Source organism: Sminthopsis crassicaudata, chromosome 3 (genome assembly GCF_048593235.1).
Source record: "Sminthopsis crassicaudata isolate SCR6 chromosome 3, ASM4859323v1, whole genome shotgun sequence".
In the NCBI taxonomy this organism is placed as follows: domain Eukaryota; kingdom Metazoa; phylum Chordata; class Mammalia; order Dasyuromorphia; family Dasyuridae; genus Sminthopsis; species Sminthopsis crassicaudata.
The window spans coordinates 649,941,598-649,959,689 of record NC_133619.1 but is presented as its reverse complement, the minus strand read 5'-3'; positions in this window follow the sequence as shown (position 1 = coordinate 649,959,689).

Here is an 18,092-nt window from a genome sequence, read left to right as displayed (position 1 = left end):
CATCATCATTGTAATATTCACTCAGTTGCTCTCCTACTAGTTTCCAATTATCTGCCTCTATTTCTTCTTCCTTGCAACAAAGGGGATGTGCATTCTGATGTGGATGTGCATTCTAATGTTTCTAAGAGTTCACCAATCTGCTCCCACATTACAAGCAAACCTTGCCTCTTCATTAGCCTATGTGTACTTTCTATAGACCTCCCTTGGGATGGGACTGGGAGTGGGGGTGGAGGAGGCTTTTTTCCTAGTATCTGTCCTATTTCAGTAAGAACTAACTTCTTCTACTAATTACTTCAGTAAGAAAGTTTCCTGCTTGTCTATTTTAATACTCACCCCATTTCCAGATCACAGGGACCTCTTTACCGAAATTACACTTTAGCTGCATGCATGTCCTGGGTCCATTTTGGGCACCAATATATAATGTCCGGGATAACTCTCTGGAGGGCCTCAGGATCAGTTAGTCAGAATCAGTCAAAGATGCCACATGGCTAATCAAAGATGAATGCTGGAGTCTGGAGCCTGAAGTCTCCTCTCCTCAGTGTGCTGCTGCAGATAGACTCTGCTCCTCTCCCACCTCCCTCCCATCCTTACTTACTTCACCACACCACATTCAGCAATCACCAATCGTGAGGAGGGCTATCATATCACTAAATCATATAGAAACATGACCTCACATTGAATAGGAAATTAGTTTTAAGTTCTTTGCTGTCTTAGATTCAAATACACCTTTTCAGAGTTCCAGCCCTCTATAAAGACCATTGTGCCCCCTGGGATACTTGGATCGGGCTCATGGCTTCTAATGACCATTTGCTGTGATTATAGAAATTTGCAATGAGGAAAAAGCAGGAACATGAATATAATAGCATCAAAACCAAGTCTGATCATGCAATTCCACCTCATAGCCAGATTCAGGAACAATCAGGCAGGAAATAAAGAAACAGAACTGGAAAACTGAATCAGAAGGCTCCACATGAAGCAGGGGTTCAGATTGTCCTGCCAACTCTTGTCCAGATAAGTCATCCATCTAGACATGTCAGGAAGGAATTGTCTGAGTAATCTATAGCATTTCTCTCAATTGGTGCATTATTGACTTAATGATTTGTGAAATTTTGAACTCAAAAGAATATCAGGTACAATCCCAAGAGATGTTATCTCTAATAGCAAATTCTACTCATCTAAGCTTAGGGCTAGATACCTTATTTTAAAAGTTTACCAAGACTGACACACATGAGATTTTTGTTTAACATGTTTTATACATTTAAACTTATCCTGGGACAAAGGATCAATCATTAAACAAGCTTATAAATTCTTAGTAAACACATTCCTTGTTTAGAAATTATAAGTCCTAAAGAGGCTGGTTTCTCATGGCTGATAACCTTGCTTACTCTGATAGATTCAAGAGAACTTGTAAGCAGGAGACTTGACAGAGACCCCAGGCAAGGAGCTGAGCTTGCTGTTGTACACCCCAACTATTCTTAGTACTTTGGTGGACTATGCTGTTTGATACCTCCCACCACTCTATGAAGGGGGAAAAGTGTTGCACCTCTCATACTTGGAAGTGAACTGATAAGGCTTACCATGATGACAATAATTCCAAGTAACTGAGTTAACAATTTTTAATTTTTCTGCATGATAGCCAAATAGTTTTAGCTGTAGTTTTTGTTCCTTTAAATGAGTCTCCCCTTTGTTTTGGGGAGAAAATCAGACACTTCTTAAAACTGAGATTGAATAGTTTTTTTCTTTTAAAAAAAATTCTAGCTTTTATTGACAAAACATACGCATGAGTAATTCTTCAACACTGACCCTTGCAAAAACTTCTGTTTTAACTTTTCCCCTCCTTCACTCCACCCTCTCCCCTAGATGGCAGGTAGTCCCATAAATGTTAAATATGTTAAAGTATATATTAAATAAATATATATATATATTATATGTATATATGAATACATATTTATATAGTTGTCTTGTTACACAAGAAAAATCGGATTTAGAAAGAAGATAAAAATAACCTGGGAAGAAAAACAAAAATGCAACCAAACAACAACAGAAAGTGTGAATGCTATGTTGTGGTCCACACTCATTTCCCAGTGTTCTTTCACTGGTTGTAACTGGTTCTGTTCATTACTGATCAATAGGAACTGATTTGGATCCTCTCATTGTTGAAGACAGCCACATCCATCAGAATTGATCCTCATATAGTATCATTGTTGCTGTGTATAATAAATCTTCTTAATGCTAATATTAGTAACATGACCTTATTCTCCTTAAGTAAATGTAAACTCAGCTTGGGACAACGACTAATAATTAACCAAACAAATAGCCATATACACAGTCTGCTCATTTCACTTAGATCAGTTCATGTAAGTTTCTCCAAGCCTCTCTGAATTCATCCTGCTCCTCATTTCTTACAGAACAATAATTTTCCATAACCTTCATATATCGCAACTTACCCAGACATTCCCCAATTGATGGGCATCTGTTAAAATTACAAGGTGATAACTCAGGTTGTCTAAACAATTCTCTAGCTCACCTTTAGTTCACACCTTTGGTTCAGGAGTTTGCACCTTTGCACTTCTAGGGGAGAGTTTACATGTTTAAAGGAGTTTGCATCTTTAAGAGGAGCAAGTTCATTGGTTGAAGTGTTTCCTGCAAGCCCCGTTGAGTTCTCACTAGCCCAATCTCTGCTAGGATAAAAGAGGAGGGCAGTCAGGCAAGGAGGAGACTGACTGGGAGAGTGAGTTGAGACGGTGGTCTGGAAGGATAACTTAGAGACCACCGGACCTTTACAGGCATCCATTCATCTTCCAGTTTCTACCCACTACGAAAAGAGCTGCCACAAACATTTTTGCAGATACGAGTCCCTTTCCCTCTGTTAAGATCTCTTTTGGATATAAACCCAGTAGTAACACTGATGGGTCAAAGGGTATGCACAGTTTGGCAACTTTTTGAGCATAATTCCAGATTGCTCTCCAGAATGGTTGGATCTGTTCTCAACTCCACCAACAATGCATCCCACCTCCCCTCCAACATTCATTATTGTCTTTTCCTGTCATCTTAGCCAATCTGAGAGGTGTGTAGTGGTATCTCAGAGTTGTCTTAATTTGCATTTTTCTGATCAATAATGATTTGGAACACTCTTTCATATAGGTAGAAATAGTTTCAATTTCTTCATCTGCAAATTGTCTGTTCATATCCTTTGACCATTTATCCGTTAGAGAATGGCTTGATTTTTTATAAATTTGAGTCAATTCTCTAGATTTTTTTTTTTTTGGAAAGAGGCCTTTATCAGAAATTTTAACTGTAAAGATGTTTTCCCAGTTTATTGCTTCCCTTCTAAGCTTGTCTTTATTAGTTTTGTTTATACAAAAGCTTTTTAACTTGATATAATCAATATTTTCTATTTTGAGATCAATCATTTGGTCACAAATTCCTTCTTCCTCCACAGGTAAACTATCCTATGTTCTTCCAATTTATTTATAATCTCATTCTTTTTGCCTAGATCATGAACCCATTTTGACCTTCTTGGTGTTCAGTGTTAAGTGTGGGTCCATGCCTAATTTCTACCATATTAATTTCCAATTTTCCCAGCAGTTTTTGTCAAATAGTGCATTCTTCTGCCAAAAGTTGGGATCTGTGGGTTTGTGTAGTGGGCTGTAGTGATGGGCTATTTTGTCCTGTGAACCTAACCTATTCCACTGATCAATTTGTCTATTTCTTAGCCAATACCGAATGGTTTTAGAAAAGGAAATTGAAGGAAGGACTCATCAAGTCCCTAAGAAAAGACGTTCAGAGCCGGCTGTATGGATGGGAACTCTACTTAACTTTTAAAAAGGAATCATTCCAATCGTAGCCAGCCTTGGGGAGAGCAGGGCAGGAAGGAGTCCTGCCACGGGCCATTCCAGGCAGAGTGAGGGCGCAGACACTTCGGCAGGCCGAGTGAAAGAGACCAAGAACCGGCTGGATCACCTGCCCCAAGGCGCCCAAATGCCCCCAAATCTTCAAGTAACTGCTGTCAGAGAGATGGGATGTCACGTGTCCAGGAGACTGGGGGCTGTCTTCTGCCAGCCCACAGGGGTGGATTCCTATTGGGTGAGAAACACAAAGAGAGGAAGAAGGGAGGAGAGAGGCGGCAAGGGAGAGGAAGGGAAGGAGGGAAGGGGGGAAGGGGGATGGGGGAGGAAGCCAGGGAGAGGCGGGCCTTTGTCCCCGGCTTGTCGGAAGGCTGCCGGTAAAGGAAGGGAAATGAAAGGGGACTGGGGGAAGGTGGGGGAGGTGCACTTGATGGCGTGGGCGGAGGCGGCCAGCTCCTCGGTAAAAAGAGAGGCCCAGAGGGAAGGTTTCATTTGGCAGCTGGCCACAGAGCCTTGTGGAAGCGAGCCGCCCCTGTCCTCCCCGTGTCAGCTGCCGTCCCTTGGGGCTGCTCGCGTCCTGCGGCGGACCGGAGACTCCGGCACTTTCCCCGAGTCTGAGGACCATCCGCAGAGCCGATCGCTCCCCAGTGTCGCCGTGCTCCGGAGGCCCGCGGCTGGCGGACAAGTCTTCCCAGAGACCTCGCGGGCGTCAGAAGCTCCGCTGCTCTGAAGAGGACTTGGCCAGTCCAGAAGCGCCGCCGGCTCCCAGCCCCGCCGGGCCCTCGGCTGCCATGCTGGTGGACAAGAAGGCCCGAGGCCGAAGGCGGGGGAGCTGAGAACCAGCCCCCGATGGGCTGTGCTCCTGACGCCCCGCAGGTCCCGGATCCCCGCCCTTCTCCTGCCGCTGCTCATCCCTCCGCGCCGAACCAGCCCTCCATGGCCGGGCACCAGCAGCCTCTGCCCCCGAGCAGCGGCGCCGCTTGCTCCGGAACGCTCCAGGTCGTCCTCTGCAACCATTCCCTGTGGCTCACGTTCCATCGGCAGCAGAACGAAATGCGCCTCAGCAGGCCGGGCCGGCCCATGTTCCCCTTCCTGGCTTACCAGATCCGGGGCATGGAGCCCCGGGCCCGCTACCGCGTCTCTGTGGACATCGAGCCCGTCGACCAGCATCACTGGCGCTATGAGGAGGCCGGGTGGGCTCCGTATGGACCCGAACAGAGCCACGTTCCCGGGAACCAGGTGTATGCGCACCCAGACTCCCCCAACACGGGCGCGCACTGGATGGGGCGCGAGATCGCCTTTAAAATGCTCAAGCTCAGCAACGAGGAGCCCGCTGGCCGGAACGCGCCGCGCGCCCTCCGGCTCCGGTCTCAGCACCGGTACCGGCCCCGGCTCCACGTGGAAGAAGTCGCCTGCGGAGACCAGGAAGCGCCGGGCGCCCCCTCCCGGAGCCACGTCTTCAGCTTCCCCGAGACCGAGTTCTTTGCCGTGACTGCTTATCGCAACCCGGAGCTCATTCGCCTCAAGATCGAGCACAATCCCTATGCCAGGGCCTTCCGCAGTGACGCGCCCTCGGCAGGAGCCTTGAGCACGAGACCACCGCCTGGACGAGCAGGCGCCGACCCCTGTGCTGAAGCGGCTTCGGACCCACCGGCCAACGGCCATTGCCCCAAGAGCGCCAGCACCGGGACCGGGGAAGCTCTCCTCCCGGCCATGGGCTCCAGGCTCCCCAGCTACTCTCGGCCGCGGCCGGCGCGCTTCCCCCAAGCCTGCTGCCCCCCACTTCTGCAGCCGCAACCCCTTACTAAGATAGACTAGAGGCCCCGGGGTCCGGAACAGGGGAGTCCAAGACTCTGCCCCAAACCTCCCCCCGGGGCACACTATGGACTGTCTCCAGTCCGGACTCCCAAAGCCCCGGGAGCCTGCCTCCGGAGCCCGGGAACAGCCAAGGCTTCCCCAGGAAATCTGGACTCATGGCACCCAGACTGACTCGGAAGCTGCAGCCCGGGGGGAAAGGGCTCCGAAGAAGAGGCGTCGGGCTCCGAAGAAGAGGCGTCTGTCTCCTGGGCCTTCAGGCAGCCCCGCCATGTCCTCAGTGAGGAGCCACCGAGCAGCCCAGGCCCAGCGGCTGCCAGCTCCAGAAGCCAGCGCCAAAGCCTCCCCAGCAGCAGCTGCTGAGCGCCCTGGCGGCCTGCTGGGAACAGAAGAGGCCGCTGTGCAGGGGGGGAACAGCGCGATCCCCGCGGCCTGCTGGGCCATGCAGCAGCCCCAGCAGCCTCTGTACTGTGTCTTTGACTCCACTCCCAGCAGCAGCAGCAGCAGCAATGGCCCTGCAATGTGGCAAGTTATGACCCTGAACCCCGGCCTGCAGACCTCCACTGCTCCACTGGACATGTCTTATGGCTCTGGTCAAGAGGGTCTGCTCGCCCTACTGCAGGAGCCCACATTTCCATCAGGAGCCTCCCAGGACACTGGTGCGGACTGCCGCCCGTCTCTACCTCTGCACCCTGTCCCTGGAGCCCAAGGAAAGCCAAGTGTTCAAGAGCAAATCTGGCCCCATTTGGCCCAGACACAGCTGGAAGACTCACCACAGACCGAGGGAGCTCCCAAGAAGAGACCATTATCTCCTCCTGCTTCAGGCAGCCAGGCAAGGTGTTCAGGAAGGGATGATGGAGAAGCCCAGGACCAGCTTCTTACAGCTGCAGCATGCAGCCCCTACACCTTCTCAGAAGCAGCTTCTGAGGCCCCTGGCCAACTGTTTGGTGCTCAGGAGGCTCCTGCCCAGGACAACAGGAGTGGGATCCCTGTCCTCTGGAGTGCCCCGCCGCAGTCCCAGCCACCCTTACACTCTCAGCCACCCTTGCACTCTCTCTTTTACTCCCCTCCCAGCAGCAGCAACAGCAGGAATCTGCCACGATTGGAAGATGTGGCCATGGGGCCCTCCACTTCTCCACTTGCCATGCCTTATGAGCCCAGTCCCGAGGAGGCTCTGTTCTCTATACTGGAGGAATCCGGCTGCCTCTCAGAAAACTCCCAGGGGACCAGTAGCGACTGTCTCCCCTCTGGGCCCTCCAAGCCAATGCATCCTGCCCCTGGAGCCCAAGAAGCCCAAAGTCTTCAACAGGATATCTGGACGTCTCTCACTGAGACAGTCTCGGAAGATTCACCCCAGGCTCCAAGAACTTCCGAGAAGACACCTTTGTCTCCCAAGAATGACAGTGGCCAGGACTCCTCTTTCCTCATCCCCGACTTTTACTGGGATTCCCTCTTCTAAGGAAGAACAGCCCCTTGGACACCTAGAACATCTAGAAACACACACAAGCACACACAGGCACTTGCTGCCATGTATCCCTACTCAGAGACACACCCACTCACACCCTCCCACTCAGAGACACAAGGAGACACCCACACATATGTCCACTGGCAGCCAGCAAAGAAGCATTCCTTTGGACTCAAAGTGCAGGGGATGAGGCAGCGTGAGGAGTGCTGGCCCCATGCACAGGACAGGAGAGCAGATGGGCAAATTCGAGCTCAATCACCTTGCCTAATGATTTTCTGCCCAGAGGAGAGGACCATTTGGGGAAAAGTTAATCTCTTTTCTCTTGATAGTCCTGCCTGTCAATGCAATGCCATGGTCTGGTGGACAGGACACTCTCAGCCACCCTTGCACTCTCTCTTTTACTCCACAATGCCTTTACTTGGTGATTCCCTAGGATTCTAAAAACCAATGCACAGACAATTTTCCCACATGAACCAATTTATTTCAATTTCCTCCCCTCCTCTCACTCCCTCCATAGATGGCAAGTTAGGCAATATATGTTAAACATATTGTTAAATGGATGCTAAGTCCAAGATAGGCACACATATGGATTAAATCATCTCACTTCCCAAGTAAAATCAAACCAAAACCAACAAAACTGAGAAAGAAAATAAAATGCCAATAAGCAAGCACAAAAAAGAATGAACATGCTATGCTGTGATCCACCATCATTTCTCATAGAATGATACCATTACCTAACATTCATATTTCCTACCTCAGATACCTCAAAATGTATTAAAAATAATAGAGGAAACATATACTATCTTTACATAGGAAGGTTAAAAAAATCCTAATTGAGAAAAAAACTAACATACAAATGAAGAAAAATATAAAACTAACTTGCACAGATGTATATGCAAATCGATGAAACAATCCTATAACAATAAAGAGTGGATAAAAGAAAAAAAAGGGGTTTTTTTTGTTTGTTTGTTTGCAAGAAATGCACCTAAATAGGAAACACATGAACAAAATAGAAATGAGAGACTAGAAGAAAACTGACCACAAGTCAGGTGAATTTCCCAAAGTTGGAATTGAAAGTTAGCTATTAGATCAATCAAAAAACAAATATTTACAACATAAAAAGTAAACAACTGCACTGCGCATAAAAGGAGTAATAAACAATTAACTATCAATATTAAACTTATACTCTAAATTTAAAAAGAAAAATAGCTAAATTCAAAGGTAGATAGTAACAAAACAATAAAAAGGAACTTTAATGTCCCTCTCTAAGTTTGAGATAAAAATCAAGCAAAAGCAAAAAAGATAATTGAAAACATTGCTGGAGAAAGTGGAACTAAAAGACTTTTTGACATCCCTAACAACTGATACTGTCACAGAATATACAAATTCTTCAAAACCACTTGCAACTTTTATAAAAATTGGCAGTGTATTTGAGCATAAGATATGTTGCAAATAAAAGAAAAAGCAAGAATAGTAAACATTTCTTTTACTGCCCATAATGCAATAAAAATAGTAATCATTGTACAGAGCATAAATAAAAGCTACAGAATCGAAAGAATGATTTAACAAGAAAATCCAAAATAATGACTGGATCAAAGAAATAATAACAGCATTTGGTAGATATATGATTTTTTTTTTAAAAATAAGACAGCATATCAAAACCTCTGAAATGCAACTAAAGCAATCTTCAGGGAGCAAAAAAACACACAAATTATAACACACATTAACAAAATAGAAAAAGGGAAGAATAATAAAGCAGATATGAATTTCCTAAAAATTAGAAAAATACAAACCAAGCTAAAATAATAATATAGGAGATGTTTTAAATAGAGGAGAAATAGAGAAATTGAAAAACAATTATGAAAAAGATAAAAATATAAGATGTTTGAAAAGATTAACAAAATAAACATTCAGCTAACCTGGTTAAAAAGGACAGGAGAGGATTCAGAAAAGATAACAGATTAGTTCAGAAAAATTTAATGTCTCTAGATTTCCTCATCAAACAAGGCAAAATTGCATCTCAGGGAAAACATAGAGCCATTAAAAATAAATACGAGTTGGAATAAAACAGTAATCTTCCTGAGACCAGGAGGGAGATTTGGCTCCTGTAAAGTGTAAACTTCTCCAAGCTAACAACACTGAAACAGCAAGCAGTGAGCCCTAGAGCTAGCTAGGTTGGAAAATGACCTCAACCCTAGTATAGAAACTTTCACCTAGACAGTATAGAGAGTTGGACCTGAGTTGGAGAACATTAGGGAATCTCAGCTGATAAGGGACACCAGGCCCAGCTGTGCTTCCTCCATGCAGCCCTGTATGAGAAGGAGCTAGCACATTCCTGACACAGAAGCAGCGGGGCAGGGAGATCTGGCTGCCCTCACTCACAGGAGAGTAAAATTCTTGGTTTCAGGTTCCAGATCAGAGGGGAGAACTAAAGAAGCACCTGAGGCCAAGGACCCCATGCCCCAGACTCCAGAATTAGGGGTGATTACAGTAATACCAGCATCTCACATTATATGCAAAAATAAGGTCAAAATGGGTACATAATTTAGATGTAGAGGAAAATAAAATAAGCAAATTAGGGAAGCATGGAAAAAGGAAGAATTTATCACCATACAAAAGATAGACAAAATTATGACAGGTAAAAGAGATGATATTGATTTCATGGAATTAAAAAAATTATTTTCACAAACAAAACCAATGTACCCAAAATTAAAAGGAAAATAAGAAACTGGAGAAAACATTTTAGGGTAGATTTCTCTAATAAAGGCCTTATTTTTCCCAAATATATAGGGAATTTAAATTTATTAAAATAAGAGTCATTCCCCAATTGAGAAAAAGTTGAAGGATATGAAGAGGCAGTTTTCAGAATGAAAAAATCAAAACTATTCATGATCATATAAAAATGCTCTAAATTGCATAATTAGAAAAATGTAAATTAAAACAAGTCTGAGGTATCAAGGCCAGAGCACATACATATATGTAGATGGATGTATTTAACCCCACCTCAAGAGTAAAGAAAGAATACTTAATTTCCCTAATGAGGAGATTAGGATAGTGAATGGTTAAATGTGGAAACTGAACAAATCACACTGACTCTAACATATGACTCAATTCTGTAGATAGCTTAGTTTCTATTCAATTATGAATCCAATTTTATCAAAAGAAAACATTATCCAATTGCAGGAAATGGGAGAAAATCTTTTTATTGTTTGAATCTAGCTCTGAATGGGTAGGAAACTCGAACACTATTCATTCTACTTAGAGACTCAACCAATAATCTAGGTTACACTGACCTGGAATTCGGTCAGATTCAAAGACTGATGTAAGAAATTTTCTCTCATTTGTGCACCTCAATAACCCATCTGTTTTATCTGAAAACCTGCCCTGGACTGATCAATCAGTTTTCATGTTTCATTTCCATGTTCCTTTGATTGCTTTCAGATATTTTGAGGAAGGGGACATCTTATTTTCTGATTTCAAGAAACTATATCTGTTCACTCTACCCCTCTCAACTTGGAAACTCCCTAACCTTTAATCCTACTAGAAATTGATTACCTGATGTTGTATTTTTTTTTCTTTTTAATTAATCATTTTTAATACTTAAAATAGTTTGTCTCTCCCTCCATTCAGGGTGAAGGCCTAGGCTAAGCAGATCTGATTTCACTTTGTTAGATATTTGGAATGAATTGGTTAATAAATCTCAGAAGATCAAATTAATGCTTTCTCAATCATGTATTCTTTATGTTATCCTTTTTTAATTTCATGAAATCAAAATTATCACAAAATTTAAAATAAAGTACTAGAGCAGAGCTATTATTCAGTTAAACTCAAAAAAGGAAAGATAGATATCGTGACTTTGCATAATGCTACATTAAAAATAGACCTGATAAAAAGAGATAAACAAAGAAAATATTGTTCTTAAAATCATCCTACTTATATTACTGAAAATTGTTTTCAGAGCCTCACATAATAATGTTAATATTTTGCCTAATAATCATTTTCCTTAATGAAATTTTCTGCCATTCCTAATATGCTCCAGTTGTTTAGAATTGTATTACTTAATCTTCAATTGCTTTTTCATTCTGTCTTCAGGAACCTGTCTTCAATGTTCTTTTGATTACACTGTGATAAATGATTTGTTTAGTAGTTCTGCTTTCCAACCGTTTGTGTGGAGAGGGGTATTTTTTATACTCCCATACGAGACTATTTATTATAAATCTGCTATATACAGGTAAGAAGTGTGTAAATATCTTTATATTGCCATTCATTTATTTCTAAAGAGTTAGTATCTTTAATTTTCCTAAAGTTTTTTTTTTCAAATTCTTATTTGTAATTTTATTAGATTTGTCTAGATCTAAAAGGTTAGCTTGAAGTCTAACTGTTACAATTTGGCCACATATTTCTTCCTCCAATCTGATTAATTTCTCCTTTAAATATTTAGATTTTCCAAAAAGAGTGTAAGAATGGATAACTGATATCCTGAATAAGAATCAAATTTTTAATTAAGTAGGAAAAGCTCTTCAAAGTATCATTGATAAATTACCATATAAGTTGAGAAGAGTTCATTCAAGAAATTGGAGCAAGGGAGACTTGGAGAAGTGACTGGGACTTGCTTGTGAGATAAAGAGTTGGAGTACTCAGGACAGCTCCCAACTTGTGCTTTTGGTGAGGATAGTATTTCTCCTGATTCTCTTTTCTTAGAATGGATGAGGAAGAGACTCTATGGCACCATTTGTTCCAGTGACTTTTCAGTGTCCCTAAGAATGCATCAATTTTTAGAAAGCACTGTTAGGGGTTTCTTTCTAAGAACAGAAACTCAAATCCTGACCAAGTCAAAGTTTATAATTGTCCATACCAGACTCCTTTCCAGCTCAGTCAAATGTGTAGCTCTGGAGCCCTCTGCTGGCTAGCGGGAGCTTCTTTTTCATCCTTACAAGACGTTTCTGAATTTCATCTGAGCCAGTATCAGAGTTGCCTGTGTAGGTCAGCCAGGCTGGAGGAGAGAGCTTCACACCCACCTGCCCTTGTGGTCAGCCAAAGTTTTTGCCATAAAAGTGTGGTATACTTGAGAGTCATGACCCTCCCAAAAGCAGTCTTACATTTGGAGTCACATCTGCCCTGGCTCTCACATCTGGCCTTTTGTGATTATAGCTGTTCTTCCTCCCAAGCCATTTACTTTCCCCGATCCAAAATTGTAGGATGTTCTTCAGGGGCATGTTAAAATGTAATGATTCTTGCAGATTTTGAAGTCTTGCAACAGTCTTATCATCTCTCAGGGATTCCAATGATTCCTGAGGGTTTTGAGGTCCTGCATCAACCTCCTTAACAATTTTTGATGTCCATCAGTCAATTGGCATAACTACCATGCTCTTTCAAGGGTGGGAACAATCGGCAATAGAACCACCCTTTGTTTCTTGGGTCATCTTTTTTCAAGGGTTTTCTCTGTCTCTCTCCCCTGGACAAGGTGGATATGGCTCCTTGGCACCTATCAGATTCGTTCTCCTTCTGTTGAGAAACAAGCAAACCTTCTCCCCAAAGCCTATCTGGTCCCTTTCATTCACCACTTTCTGGATCTCTCCACATCACTTCGTGATTGTCTAAAGATAGTGGAGCTGCTTGCACTGGACACTGCCCTTCCAGGGGGTTATAAAGCCTGTCTGCCGGAGCCAGTGCATCTTTATCAAAAATCAAGAAGTTAATTGTATGAAGAGCTAGATTTAGAAGTTCTCTAGGGTTACTTGTGGCTCTCCCTTTCTTTTGTTTTTGGAGGAGTGTCTTGATGTCTCTGTTTCTCCTCTCTACCATTGACTGTCCTTGAGGATTAAAAGGTATGCCAATCTGATACTGTGCACAAAAGTGTGCAAAATATTTAGAAGTATATGCAGGTACATTATCCATTTGTATTGTTTGTGGCACACCCATGATTGTAAAAGCTTGTATAAGGAATTCAGTGACTACATGGGGCTGTCTCTTTTGCTGCTGGTATTACAAAAGTGAATCCTGAAAAGGTGTCTACCAACATGGATAAAAGACATGACCAAAAGATTTATAATGGGTCACATCCATTTGCAAAATTTCATTGGGTCTCAAACCATGAGGTTTCTTCCCTAGAGGGATTATAGGAGCATGGAAAGGAAGGCAAGCTGGACAAGCTTTTACTATGCTCCTAGCTTCCTCTCTTCTTATCCCAAATTGCAAAGAAAAGCTCTAGCAGCCTGATGAGATTCTTGGGCCACCTGAAATAAAGGAATGTTGGTAAACATAGTTACAAGGCAATCTGTCTTTGAATTTCCATCAAAATTAGGACCTGGAAGTCCACTATGAGAGTGGACGTGCAAGATATAAATCTTACCTGGATGCTTTCTCATTTGCTCTTGAAGTTCCTCAAAGAGCTGATATATATTAGAAGCTATAGATTTTATTTGGGCTGTGGCAGTTCTTTGTACCATGCCTACTGAATAGGTTGAATCAGAAATTATATTTACATGTCCTGGATAATAAGTAAGAGCTAGAATTATTGCATGCAATTCATTCTGCTGAGTGGACTGAAAAGTAGTTCTGACTATTCTCTTTATAGTTAAGTCACAAGAGTACACAGCATAAATTTATTGTTTTATTGTTATTATTATAGCTTTTTATTGACAAAACATATCTGGAAAGATAGTTGGTTCTTTAAGAGGAACCTTAGAAGCCTTTTCTTCAAGAATCCATCGCCAATTATGTAACAGTCTGGTTATCTTTAATGGAGACCCATGTGTAAAATCTGGAACTGTGGCCAATAAAATTTGCCACTCTCGGATGGTTTCCCAGCATACATTAATTTGTGCTTTGGTATAAAAGGTGTATATCTTGCCAAGTCTCATTTCAGCTAATTGTTCTGCTCACTAGAGCCTTTAATAAGATTTTAGCCACAAGCACTGGGTAAGGAGTAAGGCTTTGTTCTGTTGTGCTGGGAGGTTCAGCCACTCTATCACACTGTCTCCTTGATGAAGCTGTGGGTGCCTCTTTTGGAGCAAAAACTGATATTTCCAAGGGTTTTTGAGTGACTCAATCATATTGGATAAAGCCAGTTCAACTTTTCTCAAAGCCTCCTGAGCTCTTTTGTGAGCTGATGTGGTGAATTTAAAGCACTATCTCCCCTCAAAATGTCATGTAAAGTTTGTAATTCATAGGTAGTTAAATCGTACACTGGATTCATCCATTGAATATTTCCTATCAATTTCTGAAAGGCATTTAAGGTATTCAACTTCTCTCTTCTTAAGGATAGTTTTTCTACTTTAAGCATCTTAGGATAGATTTCATATCCTAAATATTGAAAAGGAGCACGTTTTTGAATTTTTTCTGAAGCTCTATGCAATTTGTGTTCCGTAGTGTTTCTGTAGTCTTTTGTAGACATGCTTCTAAAATTTGCTCCTCAGGTGCAAACCCCAAGATAACATTCATGTAATACCATTACTTTTTGAAATGCTTTTCTTACTCAGGTAAGAGCAGCAGCAACATACATTTGACACATAGTAGGGCTATTTTTCATTCTCTGTGGCCAAACTGCCCATTCATATCTTTTATAAGGCTCAGCTAAGCTAACTCTGGGCACTGAAAAGGCCAAACTTTTAATCCTCCTTATCTAGAAAGATAGAATAGAAAGAATCCTTAATGTCTATAACCCAAAGAGGTCATTCTCTAGGCAACTGAGTAGGAGAGGGAAATAAAGGCTGAAGAGTTCCCATAGTTTCCATCTCTTCCATTACTTTTTAAAAATCAGTCAACATAGTCAATTTTCCAGATTTCTTTTTTACCACAAATACTGGGGAATTCCAAGGACTTAGAGAAAGTTGTCCTTGGTCAAGTTGCTCCTGTACTATAATAAGACCTGAATTCTTTCACTAGCTAAGAGCCACTGTTCTGCCCACTCTGGTGTATCAGTTTTCCATTGAATAGAACAGGTGAGAGTGTTGGCAGGCCTTCAACTGCAGCCCTGCCTAAAATGCCAGAGTACTCATTTGTAGTTGTAACTGTTGTAAGATGTTTCTTCCCCACAGATTGATGGAGATCTTTTCAACTACAAAAGGAGTAAAAACTCCTGTTTCACCTTCAAATGTCCATCTCAAAGGGGCAGCACTAACTTCAGCTACTATTGGTTTCCCTACCCCAGACATATACCTATCTGCCTTAACCTTTGGCCAGTTACTGGGCCAGCTGGCACTTGTAATGACTGTACCATCTGCACTTGTGTCTATCAACCCTTCCAATGGCATGTCATTTATATAGAGAGTGAGCATAGGGTGGTCTGCTATAACAGCTGCAGTCTAGAATATTCCAGGATTCTGTTGTTGGGAGTCAAAACCTGGGCAAATATCACCAGATTGCCTATTAGGAGTCTATATCAGTAAACCTGATGCTACTATTTCTCCTGGTTGATAAGTCACACATTGTCTACCTGTATTAATGACTGAGATATTAGCTACACATTCCCCAGTTTCCCACATCAGTGTATGGATGGACACTGTTTTGTAAGCACACTCAGGAGGTGAAATAGTCAAGCCTACTGTGCCTGAAGGCAATGGATCCATAGGCAGGAGAGGAACAGGAAAGGAACAGATTTCACCTCTCCAGGGGATATATCAGTAGTCCCAGGTGCATACAACTCTATTCTCCCCAATTGTAATCCCTTGCTCCCATCAGGTTGCTTCCTGGCTGATTGATTATATAATCCCTTTCTCCCATCAGATTGCTTCTTGGCTGATTGGTCATGTCTGAATACTGAACTTCTGAAGACTCTCTGGGTGTAGTATTGGCTGCCATCATTCCCCAAGTGTTTTTTTCCTGAGGACCTAGAGCTGGGCCCCACTTGACATTTCCTGGAGTCAATCTACATTCTGAGGCCCAATGGAAGCCTTTTTTGAATTTTGGACATGGGGATTTGGGTCTTGTTCTCCTATCCTGTCTTCTGACTCTATCTTTATGCCAATATTGAACATTCAGACTCCCACTCTAGCCCCATTCTCCCAAGCTGGGTTGGAGAGGTGTTTGGGCAAGGTTGTGTGTGGGGTCCCCATGGCTGCTTCTCCTCCTTCTATAGGTGAGGCAGAATTTGAGTTTTAATCTAATCTGAGATGAGAGGGGTTAGGAAATAGAGGGACTTGGACTATATTGATCTTATCAGCAATCCCCACAGATGAGATACACTCAGGACCACTCCAGGGAGTGGAGTAAAGAGGATCCCTTAAAAACCTTCTGGGGTGCTTTCCCAAAGGAACAGAAGGGGAGTCTAGACAAACAGGAGTCAAAGAAGTTAGCAAAAAAGTTGCCACTTACCTAGTTTGCTTTCTTTTCTTTTCTTCCAGAATAGGGTAAATTACTGGAGTTATCCCCAATGTTTCAGGAATTTTTCTTGCAATCTTAAAATTACTAATTGCCAAACTTCCTAATCATTGCTCTCAAAATTTTGAAAATCTTCTAGTTGTTATTTACATTCATCAGCTATGCATTAATGAGGTGCTGTGCACAGAGCCCCAATTCCCATATTCAGAGAGAAAGAAAAGTTTTGAAGTACCTTGCTGGGAAGCCTTGAGTGCAAATCCAAATTCAAACACTCGTCAGTTATGTGACTCTGAGCAAGTCATTCCAGTGCTGCTGCCTCAGTTTCTGCAGCTGTAAAATGGTCATAGCAGCAGCATCTACCTCCTAGGACTGCTACAATCATATTTGTAATTTAGTCCAGGACCTGGCATATAGTGGGTGCTACCTATAGATAAGGGTACATATACATATTTATTCTCTTCTTCCCTCAATAAAGCTCAGCTTCTGCCCTTAGAGTTAAGTAGAATTAAGAGTCCTTTTAGCCCAAGGTTAGTCTAACTGGCCTCTCTGTCACTTACACACAACACTCGCTGCTCTTTCTCCACAATTTTGTACTAGTTGTCAACCATGTCTGGGATTCATGTGTGTCCTCCATACCTCCCATACCTCCCACTTCCTGGAACCCCTTTAGTAAGCTCATTTCTGGACCTCTCCAATCAAGGGGATAATTTCAAATCCCGGTGGTGTTTTCTTTATCCCTACTTCCACATATTTTATTTATTTTATATTTCAGAGAAGAATTTGTCCTCTATGATTCTAGAAATCAGGTTTCCTTTTGAATTTTCTTTTTCTCCTAGCAGGAGGGAACAGATTTTCTTTTAAGACTTCCATAATTTTTCTTTCCTGATTGTATTTTGGACTTGTTTCCCAGGAAATATTTCAAAGAAGACCAGATTCTTTTCAATATTCATTTTTCTTTCCTTTTCTTTCTTTCTTCCTTTCTTTTTCTTGAGATGTAAAGAATTTATTCAAACTATCATGGCTTCATGAAAGTGAAAATAGTTTTTGGTGATAAGTCTATTTTTGGATCTTATTTTTATGCTATATATATATATACATATACATATATATATAAATAATGATTACCTTTGGACACGAATAGATACGTGCACACATATACATATATATGTAAATTATTCTATGGACACGTATATTTATCTCTCCTTTCTCTGGATACAGATAGTTTTTTCTTCACATGTCCATCAGATTTAATTTCAGTATTTATAATAATGAGAAATAACTTATTTATTCAAAATCATTCTTAAAACAACATTGCTATTTTTTTTAAGTTCATAAATTTGATATGGCTAGCTATTCAATTTTATCAATTGGTTAGGTAACCATCATTTTCAGAGTTCTGTCTGCAGGTAACAGTAATGGGTAACTTATCCATAGTGGAGGGACTCTGTGTCTATCACTATGAAATAATATTGTTCCATAGATTTCACTGGCAGATTTTTGTTATTTAAACAATATTTAATGTGAAATTGAAATATCATGGAAATATATTTTTCTAGGGGCAGCTAGGTGGCGCAGGGGATTGAGCAGCAGCCATGAACTCAGGAGAACCTGAGTTCAAATCTGGTCTCAAACACTTAACACTT